Source organism: Camellia sinensis, chromosome 3 (genome assembly GCF_055761805.1).
Source record: "Camellia sinensis isolate YWXY chromosome 3, ASM5576180v1, whole genome shotgun sequence".
Classification (NCBI taxonomy): domain Eukaryota; kingdom Viridiplantae; phylum Streptophyta; class Magnoliopsida; order Ericales; family Theaceae; genus Camellia; species Camellia sinensis.
In genome coordinates this window covers 142279627-142296197 of record NC_138963.1, presented here as the reverse complement: position 1 = coordinate 142296197, position 16571 = coordinate 142279627, and positions in this window count along the sequence as shown.

Here is a 16571-nt window from a genome sequence, read left to right as displayed (position 1 = left end):
TTGCCCTTAAGATTTGGGCACCTCATGTTGAACATTCGATGAATTATTATGTTGTACAATCATTCAATTTCTACAGTAAAAGGCTTTAATTTTTAAGCTTCAGAACCCAAACTTTGTACCCCCTTTGAACCAAAATCTAATTTTTTCTAGCATGACCACCTAGAGACCTGCTGGCGAACAAGTGGCCAACAGGTCATTTTTGGTTGGCCAGTCATCTACCTTCATAGTCGGCTGACCATATCTAGCGACAGACAAATATTTTTGGTTGCCAACTGTCCTCATGTGCATGTCTTGCACCAGCTGGCTCAATATAGATATTTCCAATGTGAGAAGGCTTTCTTGTATAAATACATGACCCCCCTCATGGTTTGGGGTTAAAAAAATTTTCCATGAGCCAAAACTTGTTCAACACACATCATTTCCCTCTTGTAATATACATACACTATCCATACACTTTCTAAGCCTAAACTTGAGGCCACTTGTTGAGATTATTGAATACAAATTTTAGCTCTTGAGAGTGATCACCTTATGGTTTGTGAACTAGAAGATCATCCTCTCCTTAAAGGGTAATCTTTGAGCCTTTGTATCATCTTTTTCTATCTCTTTTCTTTGCTTTTTCACACTATTTTTTAGAGTGTTTTTAAGCTTAAAAATGTGATTTTAAGTCATAAAAGGAGGAGAGATTAGCCACCCTTTCTTTGGCTTATTTACTAGGCTTCTTTCTTTATATTTTTATTCAAGTTTTCTACCATTTTCAAACTAATTTTAAGCACTGTTTTGTGCTATTTAGGGGCTGCTTAGTGTGTTTATTTAGTTTATACTTTGAATACTATGCTTGTGTTATTGTAAGTCCTTATATATTTGGTTGTTTAGGCCATAGACATCAATCTATTTGAGTTGATAGTTCTTTTTACATGGTTTTCGTACATATACTCACACTTGTAATAATCACCTTTGTTATCTCCCTCTTTTCTTCGCTTTCTTTGATTAAGAGTTGTGTTAGGTTGTTGCTCAAAGCATAAGAAAGAGACTTTCCATGCTTAATGGTTTAATCTCTTTGGAAGTTCATTACCAAGGCATTACATCTCTCTCGTGCTAAGAACAACCTCTTGTTTGACACTACTTTTTATCGTTTTTTGTACTTAGTGGACGTAATTATCACTTTTGGACAAAATGAAGAAAAGATAAGAAAATGGCAAGGTAATGTAAAAGAGGTAAAAAAAAAAAAAAGGGTAGCAAAATTGAGTTGGGTTCAATCTGACGTTATATTGAACCCATTGAGTCTTGAATCATTACATCCTTTATAGTGATGTTTAGTGATTCAAGAAGCAATGTCTACCCCTTCCCTTGAGGTAACTCCATGATAGGGAGAAGGTGTTGTTGGTCTTTCATTTCCTTTTATTAAGCTTTTGTCCTTTCGGTTCATATGTCATCACTTAACAAACTTGCGACAATTGATGATTTGTGGATTGAATCTACTCCTTTGATCATCTTTATGATAGGGAAGGGTAGAGAGGATAAACATCTCCTGGAAATACTCTGTTTTTGTTCTATTTTGACTTTGTGGTAGCAAGGCAGTTCTCAAAAGCAGTGGCTAGCCAGCCCCAACTTTGTACAAACGGTCATTGTCCAAGGCTAGCTGGCCGCCATTTTGTATATGTAGTGGTATTTTTGTGGCAAAACAGAGCAAAAGCTGAGGCAAAAACAAAATAATTTTCTAACTGCGAACATAGCAGAATCTGGCAGCAAACAGAAAGGTTTCCGGGAAGATGTTCTCAGTTGCACGTATGTGATTCTCTGCCTCCCGTTTGTTCGAGTCCATTAACTTATAGCCTTAAGATTAATTTGTATGTTGTAACTAATTAATTGCTTTCCTTTCATTCGAATTTGTAATAGGTAGTTAATTTAGTTAATTCATTTGGCGTTGTAATAATTAGTTAATTAGGACATTCATTTGGACCCTCTCGTGCAAGGGTCAATTTGTAACAATTATGATATTATGTATGTCTGCCAACCCCCATTTCTTTCTCTCTTTTATTTATTTTCTTACTGTGGTTGCATGTAGTACCATATTTTCTCTTTATATCATTATCATGACTTGCATCCATTTTTGCATACATTAGGATTTGGCTTATCATACTTGATAACATTGATTATTTTTTTGCTTGAATACATGCGCTACCATATGCCTTGAAATTGATCCATATGTCATGTTAAGAAGTCGAATTCGATAGTTGCATTTTGTATGTGTTGCATTAGTCATTTACATATTAGAGCATGTATTTTTCTAACTATCTTCTCCTATTTTGGCTTGCCTCAGTTGAGTACTAGGTGAGTGTTTTTGCTTTAGCATATTGCATGTATGTTTGTGTTGCCATATCAAGCATATTTACCATGAGGCTAAGTTATTGTCTGATATACCTCTTAAATGCCTATGAATGAAGACTGTTTCGTTTAAATTGGGATGATTTGATTAAAGTACATTTGAGATTGCCTTTTTCAAGTAGCACATATTCAACACTCTTTTCAAATAAACATGAAATCAAAACATTCCAAAGTGGGAGAAATAGTCTATACTTGTGTGCCTCACATAGTAAGTTAGCATAATAGTCAGAACAAGAGCATATAGTGTTGATAAAAATCACATCATGATTAGTAGAGGCCGATCTTTGATCGGGTGAGGGGGGTGCTCAATTCATGACCTTCCCCTCTCATATCTAAGTTCCCTAGCCCAGACACTTTGGCTATGATAGACAAGTAGCCTTTGGCACGAGTCACAGGTTTTCTAAATTTTTCAAAAATATTTAGGTGGCATCTCTAAAATCTGGCAGTGCAGTACATTTTTGGCATTTTGATTGTAAATCGATTTTTCAAAGATTTGGCAGATTTGGACTCTCATTTTTGTTTTTCTGTTTCACATTGTACTTGTGAAACCAGATTCAGAACCACGGGAGTCCGAACTGTAGGGCTATCGTATCCGAAAAGACTAAACCCTCCAAGGAGCACAGGGATCCAACTATAGTTTTTGGAGACTCTGTTGGGAAAAAGAAAGAACTTGACTTGGACTTCATGATGCGCCATTTTACCTACAGATATATGTTGTTTGCATTGCATTTGCGTTGGTGCTCTAAGTCATTGTGTTTTCCATCTACTATTCCTAGACGGCTTACTAGAGGATTGCCTAAAAAACTTTCCAAAAGTCTAGCCGATTATGGGCTCTGCCATGTTGGAAACACAACCCTTGGATCTGGATTATCGCTATATCGCTTAATCCTTCTTTCACTTCTCGGTGTTAAGTGTGAGAGGTATATTAGGTAATCTTGCCAATGTACCCCTTTTGACCAATCAGTCTAGCTACATATAGTAAAGCCATAGTGACTGTTCCAACCTAGGACAGGATGCTCACCCGTATACAGGATATTTTGAAACTACTTGCTTGAAGTACTAAAACTCTAGATTATGTCAAATCTAGGACAGGGTAAATCTACCTTCCCATAGGGGTGGTTTGGCTCTCTTTACCTGGTACATGCTTTACAGTGAACTGTACAGGAATGCTTCATATCAGTGGTATAAATGGTATCAGTGTTTTTAGGGTAGAATTCAGTCGGGAGTACAGTCATAGAGCTTTGATCATATCTGTTCTGATGAAATCATAGCTGAGGTGTTGTCCGAATTTTTTATTATTACTTTTTTTTTATTTCTTTTGCTAGGTAGTCTAAAACCGTAGCTTCAAAAAGTTCTGATATCCCCCAAGTACTCTGGACCTGTGCCGGAAGACTATGTAAGGTCAGAGATCTTGTTTGGGGACAGCCAGTATATGCCTTACTGTCACCAGTTGCAAGGCGAAGAAGAGTCAGACAAAGTTCACCAGTTCAGTTCTTTCAGCAATCACCCCTTAGCTCAATTATACTCAATTCACCTCAAGCCCAGTCACCTACTCCTAAAATGGCTTAGTAACCACCATCCGATTTGAAGGAACTACTGCTCTGCTTCCAGTAGTCAGTCGACTCACTCCAACACAACATGACCCATCAAGCTAAGGTCACAAATAGGTTACAACAACAATAACAGTAGCCAATTGTGGCTTCTGCTTCGCATACACGTAATTTGGCTATCCCTATACCTGATATCGCTGCTAAAGCTACTATAGCTCAAGATCCACAAACCGAGGGTGTTCTGGCTTTCCTCGTCCAGGTAGATCCAATTCCAACACAGATGTCTGAGCCCCGGTCTATCAAACTGAGGCACCTTTTGAATTCAAGGTTGACCTGACCATGCTCAAAGTCAACAAGCTGGAAAACCCGTTCAAAAAGGCACAGGGGGTTAACACCATTCCGGATATGGAGAATGGGTACACGAAATCTACAGTTACTTTGCCGGAGCGGTTCAAGGTGCTGTATATTGACAGCTTTGATGGCGCTGGGGACCCCAATGGTACACCTACGTCTGTTTTCTGATATCCTATGACCAATGGGTTTGTTCAGATTGTAGAAGTTATTGCTCTTTGGCCGAACTATGTTGGGTATAGCTGTCATCTGGTGTGCTAAGTTGGAGGACTCTATTAAGCAAAATTGGGAGGAATTGGCCGAGTCTTTCATTGCTCAATACTCCTACAACAAGCAAATTGAGGTCACAACTCGTGATCTTGAGGCGATACATCAGGAGCTGAATGAGGGCTTCTTCGAGTTTGTAACTAGATAGCGGGCCAAAGCATCAATGATGACCACTCAGCCCACAAAGAAATACCAAATCCAGATGGTTGTTTAGAATCTTCATGGCAGACTGTTATAGAAAATGATTGTTCTCCCCAAATTCACATTCAAGGAACTTCATGAAATGGGAGTTCAAATTGAAAGATACAATGAAGTAGGGGATCATCATTGACGACAAGGAGTCGGCCAAGAAGCCTTTTGTTCGTAGTTCTAATGTTGTCGGGGATAGCACAACTACGAGGCCGTCTAAGGTGAGTGTTGTCACCACAACCAAACCTACAGACCCCTTTGCCAACATGGGCCCACAAACTTCCAACCTTACCAGACCTCCGGGTAGAACTTTCAACCAACTCTACTTGAATCTATCCCAAGCCATGCAGATGCTAATCAAAAAGAAGCATCTGAAACCCCTAGAACCTCGACCACTTCCTGACTATCTTTCACCCAAGCACTATCCCACCAAATACTGTGCTTTCCACCAACAGCACGGCCATGAAACCAACTGGTGCTTCCGCCTACATCATGAGATTCAAGATCTCATCGACAACAAAGTCATAGCTCCACCCCAAAAGCCAAATGTAACCACCAATCCATTCCCTGTCCACAACCAAGTTCCCTTGCCCAGAAATATCTACCTTATCCACACACTACCACCCACTTTCAACCCGAGCGTCTATATCGCCCCTTCCCACCTACCAAAGCCGATGTTGTTCATTCTTGAGGGCACACACTTGTGCATGATGGACGCATCCAACCCACAACCTGATATAGCTTGCTTTTTGTGCTCCTTTCGCAGATGATTAGTCCTACAGTTCGGACTCTCGTGGTACTGAATCTGATTCCACAAGTGCAATGTGAAATAGATAAACACAAATGAGTCCAAATCTGGCAATTCTTTTGAAAAATCGATTTTGAATCAAAAAATGACAAAAATAAACTACTTTGCCAGATTTCAAAGTCACCACCTAAATATTTTTGGAAAATTTAGAAAACCCGTGACTCATGCCAAAGGCTACTTATCCGTCATCACCGAAGTGTCTCGGCTCAGGAACTTAGGTACGAGAGAGGAATGTCATGAATTGAGCACCCCACTCACCCGATCAAAGATCGGCCCTCACTAATCATGATGTGATTCTTATTTACATTATATGCTCTTGTTCCGATTATTAGGCTATTTTTACTGTGTTTCACACAAGTATAGATTTAATTTGCAAACGTCAGAATACTTTGATTTTATGTGTGTTTTTTGAAATTGTTTTGAATATATACCACTTGAAAAAGCGATATCATATGTACATTAATCAAAATTCTCCCAATTTAAGCAATTATCCTTCATTCACAGGCATTCAAGAGATAGATCAAGTAAGCACTTAGTCTCATGGTAATCATGCTTGATGTGGAAACACTAACACTCATGCAATATGCTTAATCAATAAGTGCTCACCCACTACTCCAAGGCAAACCAAAAGAAATAAAACAATTAGTTAAATGCATGATCCTAACAATGCAAGTGACTAATGCAATACATACAAAAGTGCAACTAAGAGGTTTGGTTGTCTAATATGTCATGTGAATCACTTTGATAGCATGCTGTGACATACGTATTCAAGGAAGTAATAAATGATAATGTCGTTAGAATGATGAACCAAACCTTATGCATGCAAGACAAATGGATGCAAATCATAGAAAATGCTAATTAAAACATGATACTCTATGCTATCCATCATGAGCGAGTAAATAAAAGGGAGAAAGAAATGAGGGATGGAAGACATACACATTATTACATTTTTACCCTCATTCAAGAGGGTTCGAATGAATGCCTTAGCTAATTATGCTAATTATTAAAAGACCATAAATTAACTAACTATTCTAGCAAATTAATGAAGTACAAAGTAGAATTAACTAGCTATTTTAACTAATTAATTAATTAGAATTAAACTAACTAATTAGTTACACTACGGAATTAATTAACTAAGCAATTAATTATTACAAGTCCACTACTTTAAGTACAACAAACTACTATTAAATATAATTTTCACAGGCCTCGAGAAACGAGGAATGTCTCATGCATGGATGCGGATTTCCACTCTGTTTGGCTGCCAAAATGCTTCTGTTTTGCAGTCAAAAAATTGAACTATTTTTGCCTCAGCCTCTGCTCTGTTTTGCAAGGAAAAAGACACTGTCTAGCTGAAAAGAGGTGGCCGACCAGCTTAGGTTTCATACTTAATGGTTTAATCCCTTTGGGGGTTCATTACCAACGGTATGATACTTCTTTCATACCTAAAGCAACTTGTGTTTTGAGCCCTCTTTCCATTAGAGGACTTTAATTCAACTGATGGACTTAATTGGATTAAAGAATGGTTGGTAAAGTAAAATAAGTAACTAAAACTTGGGATTAAAAGAGAGCAAGATAATAACTTGGTGTGTTCAATCGGACGTTAGTTGAACACATAGAACTTGGACCATTTCATACTTGCTAGTGATGAAATGATTTAAGTCTCCAAGGTCAACTTCATCCCTTGATCTTTCATGAAAGGGAGGAGGTTTGTGTCTTATTTTGCATTTATTGAACTTGCACATCTTAAATCACAAGCCATCATGCAATGAAATTGCTTGAATTGGTGGTTTGTGGCTTAAGTTCACAACTCCTTGTATTTGCTCATGAAAAGGAGGGATGAGTTGTGCAGACAACCCTTGAAAATGCCCTGTATATGTTTAGTTTGTCCTCTGTTACAGTAAGATGAACCAGTGCATCAGTGGCCAGCATGACACTTTCCATGGCCAGTAGGTAGCCGGCAAACCACTTTCATAGCCAGTAGGTGGCCGACAATCTTCACCAGTGACTGGTTGGCCACTGATGCAAATCTCAACAAAGTGTTGGTAAGGTGGAGAAAAATGGTTCTGGAAGTGTTCAATTGTGCAAACAGAGGCTTTCAAGAGCAAAACGGAGGTCTTTTTAGGTGGAAACCGAGCATGCGCATGCACATCTTTCGTTTCCCAAGCAGAATAGTTAATTACCTAGTTTTATTATTAGTTGCAATTGTCTTATAATTGTTTAATTAATTAGTTTATTAGCTAGTTAATTCAATTGTTGTAATAATTAGCCTAATTAGCTTAGCTTTATTCATTTGGACTCTCCTTCGTGAGAGCAAGGTGTTGTAATAGTGTGTATGTCTTCTAACCCCACGTCTTTCTCCCTTTTATTTATCCGCTTTTGATGGTTAGATTAGGGACATGTTTTCAATTAGCATACCTTATGCTTGCATCTATTCATCTTGTATTGCATACACTGAGGCTCGGCTCATCATTCTAACTGCGTTGTCATTTCAATACGTTCTTTGAATACGTGTTTAAACCACATGTTATCAAATTGCTTCACATGCCATATTAGTAACCGAGTCTATTAAATTGCATATCGTATGTGTTGCATTAGTCATAATTCTTAGTTAGGAATCATGCATATTTTTCTAACACTTTTGTTTTATGTTAACTTGGAGTACTAGGTGAGTTTTAATGCTTTAGCATACTTACATGAGTGCGAGTGATTGTCATGACTAGCATGCTTGCCATGAGGCTGTCCTTAATTGCTATAACTGCTTGAATGTCTGTGGATGAAGGCTTGTTGCTTGAATTGGAATACTTCAACAAATGTAAATTTAAGCCCACTTTGTTGAGTGGCAAATTCACAAACTGTAAGCCCACTTGAGATGGAAAAATTAAACCCTTTTTGCAAAGCAAACATGAAATTGAATTGTTCCAATTCAGGAAAACTAGTCTATATTTGCTTGTGCATATCATATAGTAATGCTAGCCTAAAAAATCGGAACAAGAGCATATAATGTACATAAAAATCATGTCATGATTAGTAGAGGCCCATCTTTGATCGGGCGAGTGAGGGTGCTCAATTCATGACCTTCCCCTCTCGTACCAAAGTTCCCGAGCCAAGGCACATATGGTGATGATGGACATGTGGCCTTTAGCACGAGTCATGGGTTTCCTAGATTTCCAAAAATAAAATATTTAGGTGGTGACTCTCTATCTGGAAAAGCAGTCCATTTTTGGAAATTTGATTCAAAATCAATTTTCCAAAAGATTTTCCAAATTTGGAATCTTTGGTGTTTATCAATTTTACATTGCACTTGTGAGATTAGATTCAAAACTATGGGAGTTTGAATTGTAGGGCTTCTTTCGAGTTTCCGAAAGGGGGTGTGAAAAAGTCGAGCAATACCCTGTTGCAATAGATAAGAAACAAAGCAAAAATAGAGTATTTTCAGGAGATGTTTGTCCATCCTGCCTCTTCTTATCATCAAATAGATCAAAGGAGGAGTAGGCTTGATTCGCAAACCATCAATCGACACAAATTCATTGTGCGATGATTTATGGATCAAGGGACAAAAGCTCAATAAATGAAGCTAAAGGACCAACAAAACCCTCTCCCTATCATGATATCGATCAAGGGGAGTGGTTGACATCGGGTCTTGAATCATTATCATCACTAACAAGTATGAAATGATTCAAGACTCAATGGGTTCAACTAATGTCCGATTGAACCCAAGTTGATTTCATTATCTTGTTCCATTTTAGTTCAATTTATTGCTTCTTTTACTTACCTTTCCATTCCTTAGTCATTTTAGTTCAAAAATGATAGTAATGTCCACTAATGGAGAAGAGTGTCAAACAAGAAGTTGTTTTAGGCATGAGAGGGAGGTAATGCCCTAGTAATGAACCTCCAAAGAGATTAAACCATTTAGCATTGTATGGTCCCTTTCTCAAGCTTAAACAACACCTGGTTGAAACAATTCTCAAAGAAATAAAAAGCCATGAAAGGGCGGAGGTTGCAGAGATGATTACACATGAACACAAGTAGGAAAAACATGAAATAAATGCTATCAACTCAAATAGGCTGGTGTCTAATGCCAAAAACACCAAACCTATGAGGACAACTACACTACAAGCATACTATACAAAGCATAAATGAAATAAACAACCTAAAACAGTCCTAAAATATCTAAAAACAGTGCTGGAAATAACATGGAAAAGCTTGAAAAAGTTAGCTAAGACAATGTAGAAATTGAGCTAGTAAACAAGCATGAGGAGGGGTGGCTAACCCCTCCATTTTTGGGACTTCAAAACCACATTTTAAGCCTTTGAAAAATTCTAAAAAATAGTGGTAAAAAGCTGGAAAAAAGTTGAGAAAGAAGTGGGAAGCACAAAGGCAAAAGCTTAGGAAACAAGGTTCAAAGAAGGGTGGTTAACCCCTCCACCTTTGATAGCTTTAAGCCACAAGTTTTAGCCCATAAAAATAGTCTAAAAACAGTATAAAAACAACAAGAAAATAGAAGGAAAAAGTAGTGTAAAGATAGTCAAAGTTATACCTCTTGAAGAGGAGTAACTCTTTTGTTCACAAGCCATAAGGAATTCACTCTCAAGGGCTGAGATTTGAGCTCAAGAACCTCAACAAAAAGTGCTAAATTTTTGGTTTAGGAAGTGTGTAGAGAGAGTGTGTAGGTTGCAAGATAGATTGAGAGAGAGTGCTATGCAAGTTTTGGAGTCTTTGGAATATTTTCTTACCTAGAACCAAGAGGGAAGGTCCCCTATATATTGATAAACATGTTACTATCTCGGAAATATCAGTATAGAGATAGCTGGTGCAATGCATGCACCTGTGGTGACAGCTAGTATAGCTGGCAAGAAAATATTTGTTCTACTAGCATTATTGGTCGGCCGACCGACCACTAAAGGGGACGACCAGCTACTAAAATTGGCCTATGGGGACACTTGACTGAAATATCTACCTCTCAGGACACTTGGCCAGTCAGCCAGGTATTTGTTTGGTCGTGCATAAAATGAGTGGCCGGCCGGCCACAAAACTCTGCTTTCAATCTCGACTTCAAACTGGCATATTTCTCTTGTCCGGACTCGGTTTCAGGTGATCTTGAGTCTAAATTGAAGCCCGAAAGTCTACTTTCCACTGATGGTGGCCTTACATCTAAATTCTAAGTGTACAAAGAGATATGCCTAATTTAGTGAAGGCTAGTCATTTCTTTTTTAATGAATTGATGCCCAACCTTTTCCCCAACTAGTTCTCTTTCCTCCCCTCCTATTTTCTTCAACTCCAAACCTATAAATAAGAAGTTTTTAAATTTTTTTCAAAGACTTCACCTCTCTTTCATTTATTTTTCACTTTGTCCTTACTCGGTTTTTCAAAAAGTGCATTATGTTAAATGAAATGCGAATCTCGAAGCATCGTAGAAACATTTGGAAAAATATTTTGACAATGAGGGTTTTAAGGTCTAAAATAGTTTTGGTCAAAAATAGGGTGTAAGGTTGGGATTAGAAACTCAAAAACTGAAGCCTTTTCCTGAAGAACTTGAGCGGTTGTACAGTGTATCTTTTCATCATCGAGTGATCAACCTGAGGTGCCCAAGTCTTAGGGGCAGTCAAAAATGGGGTGTCTACAGTTGCCCCTTTTTGACCGAGCTCAATGTCATGAAATGACGTGAGTGAATGTCAAAGCTCGAAGATGACCCATTTTGACAAGGTCGTAAGACTTGGGCAAACAAACAAAATGCAGATGCAGTTGGTTGAACCCGAGTGTTGCCTACGTATCCCGTTACAATGAATCAAACTAGCATAGTTCAAGGGTAGAATGCAAAATAATGCACAATGTAACGAAATAATCAAACAACAAGCAGTGAAAAACACAAGAATACCATAAAGGAATGGAGTTGCAAATCAAACTACGTTTTATACAAAAAAGAAGTGGCCAAACGACGCCTAATGTAGGCTAAGTGCCTACACCCTCAATACTAGCCTCAGCGCAGCATAGACGCTTACACATAACAGAACTATGTTTCATTGTGAAAGGGGTGCGGGCACATCCAAAACAATGTTTTTCACAGAAAGAGTACAAGTAATTGGGTGGCATGACATAAGTAAGGAATGATCTGCTAGGGAAAGATAATGATCCTAAATGATGAATGCAACAAGACAAAGTACAATGCAATGGATGCAATGGATTAAGTGAATTACAGGCGCAAGTTGAACTGCATTTTACCTAGAAAAGGTATGGACACAAAATAAATCATGTCTCACACAGAAAAGGTGTTGACATCCTCAATATTGGCCTCAGCGCAGCATGGTTACTTACACATGATAGAACCATGTTTCAATGAGGGAAATGTATGAGCCCATGCCAGACTAAGCTTAACATGGAAGGGATGTAGGCAATAAAATGGTTAATGTAATAGATGCATGCAATAAATTCTATATGCAATGTGATAGTAGTACTAGATGTGATGTAATAGATAATAACTATGATGTAGCAGCTAGGAAGTGGTGCTTTTAGAAAGTACCTTACAGGGGCAATTGGCAATGACTCATCTTATGCTGTTGGGGATCTTCATCTTCTTTTTGGTTTCAAGATTTCTTCCTGCAACTTGCGCTTCCAAACCACGGGTACTACTTTTTCTCCTTGGCCATGTTTGCAACTTTTCTTATTCTCCAATAGGGTGACAGACTAGGTTGGTTCAGTATTTAGAATTAAGGTGCATACAAGCTACCTTAACCTATGGGGCTACCATATAGATTTCAAGCCGAGGATACACCCCTGGGTATTTAAACCAGACTCTAGTTTCAGAAATTCCAAACCTTTGCGTTCTAGGCCTCAGCCATTCAAACTCTAGTTTCCACCGTCTCAGTTAATCTCCTAAGAACTCACTACAAACACAGTCAGGTGACTATACCAGACCGCCTGAAGTTGTTTGGGCACAACAAACACCAAAAGAATTGTAGTTTTAGAGGATTTAAGGTTTCCTAGACCCTAGTGAGTGCACAAGACAGTGCGATGTAGGGTGAATGCACAAAATAGTGCGATACAAGGTGAATGCACAAAATAGTGCGATGCAAGGTGCACAAAATAGTGCGATGCAAGGTGCACAAAATAGTGCATACAAGGTGAATGCGCAGAACAGTGTGATGCAAGGTGCACAAAACAATGCGATACAAGGTGAATGCACAAAATAGTGCGATGCAAGGTGAATACACAAAATAGTGCGATACAAGGTGAATGCAGAAAACAATGCGATGCAAGGTGAATGCAGAAAACAATGTGATGCAAGGTGTGCAAAATAGTGCGATACAGGTGCACAGGATAGTGCGATACAAGGTGCACAAAACAGTGTGATACAAGGGAAAGATGCATGGTATGTAGAGGAAAATGAGCAGTACATAGAGTGGCGCATCATATACCTTATGAAATAAGTATAGGGCGTTGCCATAATTTATTGAAATGTAATTAAAAAAACACTGCGGATGGTAGCTTGATGAACCTCTGTTATTACAAGTACAAAACAATGTCAAGAGCAAGAGTAACCAGTCACTCAGTTCAACTCAACCACAGTGTACGAGCATGTATGCATAAGCCAAAATACATGTATTAATTAGAAGAAAGATGGCAATCCCAAGAGAGTTTTGAAATGGTCGGAGACAACTTTCGAAAGCTGAATCATATCAGAATCATCATGGGGGTGAGCTACCCTAAACCAAGGAAAAGTGCCCAACAAGTGGCTTCGAGCGGATGGAGAAAAAGGTTGGATCCATGCCCCTTGTTCAATTGATGACCCGATCAGATACACTGAAAATTGCCCCTAGTGTCCAGTCATTGGCCACCAGTGAGGTTACCCTTGTTCAATAGATGGCCTGATCAGATGTACTGAAAATTACCTCTAGTGTCCAGTCACTGGCCACCTTTTTTAACATTATGCAGGCACGTGTGATAGGGATCATCAGATCCTAGAATAGTTGCCAACCAATCAAACTCATGCTTTCTTTCTAACCCAGTATGTTAAGAACTTACTCTAGTCCCCTTCAAAGTAGTGAAGCAGTGACAAATTCCTCACATACAATTTGCAATGATCATGAATGCGATGCCCCTTGTATGGGCACTCTTAGTTTGTTTATGAATTTCACACATGGACTTGTTTTTGAGTTTGGAGCGAACATTCATGTATGAAATTTTGACCATGCCACTCTGTTGAACTTTTGAGCAACAGACACGCTATGGTGACTCGATGAAGAGAACTTTTGAGCGACAGACACATTATGGTGACTCGATGAAGAGTGCAAACGAGACAAACACCAGGCACGACACAACAAAACTCCCAACTGACCCGAAAGTAGAAAAAGACTCAAGGTAACTGATCATTCATAGTGCCTCTAGTATTACTTATGTTCCCTTTAGAAATCAATTTTGTAAAACCCGAGCTTCGATTCTTTTTTGTTGCACAAGTTAGAGACTCTACTGAGAAGTTTAAGTATTGAAAATTTATTTACTTGTTGATTCAAGTTAGTTCTTTCTTACCCAACACAAGTATGATGTGCACAACAGTCGGTGTAGCTCATGGATTGATGCGAAGCTATCGACGTGATTTGGGTAAGATGATCGGATTGAGATAAATAAGATGGAAATGGTAGAGACTGAACTTCAGTACGAAGTTGCCTACGTATCCCAATATGGGAATCAAGTCAGTGTAGCTTATGGCTGAGGTTCACTCCAATGTTGACACTATCTTTTTGTGCTCTAACTTTTGCCAAAGTTGACGTTTCGGGTTTTCAACATTGCGAGCTCTATTTATTTGATTTCTCATTTTTCATGCTCTAACTTTTGCTTAGGTCACCCTTTTGGGTTTTCGGCCTAGCGAGCCTCTCAAGGATAATGTTCTAACATTTGTGGTGAATTTGATCAATAGTTATCCTTGCCCTAACACTAGAACTAGCTTCACTTTGATTTGAGCTTGGTTCTCCTTTCTCTTATGCATGTCTTCCTCATTTCTTTTACTCCATTTTGAAAGGTTTTTCTCGTAATGTGGTTTTTCTTTGCATTAGCCTCCCCGGATTCAAAGAAAAGTTTTTTTCCTTACAGTTGATTGGATTTCATTCCAGTCGATACCCCTGGCTTGATGGTCGACTCATTTTCCTCTTTTCCCTTTTCTCTTTTCTTTTCTTTTCCTTTTTCTTTTCTTCTTCTTTTTTCCCTTTTTTTTTTCTTAGTTTCTTTCTTTCTCTTTTTGGTTTCTTTTATCCATTTCTCTTCGAAGTAATGAAAACACCAGGGGGAGAAATTCTATGATTGTGAGGTCTGAAAGCCGCTTTGTACTTGCAAGTTTGAAAGCCGCCTTGTGCTTGCCACAATGATCGCCTAATGGCGAAGATAATCCCTAGGACAATGTAACATACCGTGCACAATTCTGAACGTATCTTTGCAAGTCTGCAAAAGAAATAGCTTAAAATTCTGAAATCATGAAGGATTTTGTGCCGATAAGTCAAAATTCACTCAAATCATTGGGAGGATCCATCTCAACACTCGAGCTTATAAACAGAATCTCATTCAAAAAACAAATTCAAAACTTTTTTTTATTTTTAAAAGGTCACACATGCATTACTGTAGGCACAACAAAATGATTAAAAATTTGACTCCCGCTTTCTTATTTATTAAAACAACAAAACAAAGACCTGAGGGTACATGGGAGTGACTCAAAGGAAAAGACTCGACTGACGTAGGAACGCAAGAAAAGACAAAAAAAGAAAAGAAAATAAAACTCACAACACAACTATTTGCAAGACACAGCTCAAAACAAAATCAACATCCTTGAGACAGAAAGGGGCTTTCACTCTCCAAGTCCATCTGCAGATTTTCAAAAACAATTTCAAGTAGCCAACGAGAAGGTCCAGACCTGCCTTCAATTCAGTAATACTAACATTCACACACAGTAGGATTGATTTCAGACTTTCAAATTAGGTCTTATAGATTGAGCCTCCCAATCACCCAGGTTGTCTCCACACATCTCCTTGATCATGCTGGCTGGGGTTCAGGTTGGTTTTGGAAAGCCATGGATGGGATTTATGTTATGGGGTGGCAATCTATTGCAGAAATGATTACATATGAACACAAGTAGGAAAAACATGAAATAAATGCTATCAACTCAAATAGGTTGGTCTCTAATGCCCAAAACACCAAACCTATGAGGATAACTACACTACAATCATACTATACAAAGCATAAATGAAATAAACAACCTAAAACAGTCTTAAAATGGCTAAAAATAATGTGGAAATAAAATGAAAAAGCTTGAAATAGTTATCTAAATCAATTTAGAAATTGAGCTAGTAAATAAGCGCAAGGAGGGATGGCTAACCCCTCTATTTTTCAGAGTTCAAAATCACATTTAAAGCCGCTGAAAAACTCTAAAAAATAGTTGTAAAAAGTTGGGAAAATTGAGAAAGAATTAGGAAACACAAGGGCAAAAGCTTAGGAAACAAGGTTCAAAGAAGAGTGGTTAACCCCTCCACCTTTGATAGCTTTAAGCAACAAGTTTCAGCCCATAAAAATAGTCCAAAAATAGTATAAAAATAGCAAGAAAAGAGAAGGAAGAAGTAGTGTAAAGATAGTCAAAGTTATATCTCTTGAAGAGGTGTAACTCTTTTGTTCACCAACCACAAGTTATTCACTCCCAAGGGTTGATATTTGAGCTCAAGAACCTCAACAAAAAGAGCTAAATTTTTGGTTTAGGGAGTGTAGAGAGAAAGTGTGTAGGTTGCAAGATAGATTGAGAGAGAGTGCTATGCAAGTTTAGGAGTCTTTGGATTTTTTTCTAACCTAGAACCAAGAGGGAAGGTCCCCTATGTCTAGAAAAACATGTTACTATCTTGGAAATATTAGAGACAGCTGGTGCAGTGCATGCACCTGTTGAGACAGCTGGCACAGCTAGTAAGAAAATATCTGTTCTGTCGGCATGACTTGCCGGTCGACCACTAAATAGGATGGTCGGCCACTAAAATTGGCCTATGGGGGCACTTGGC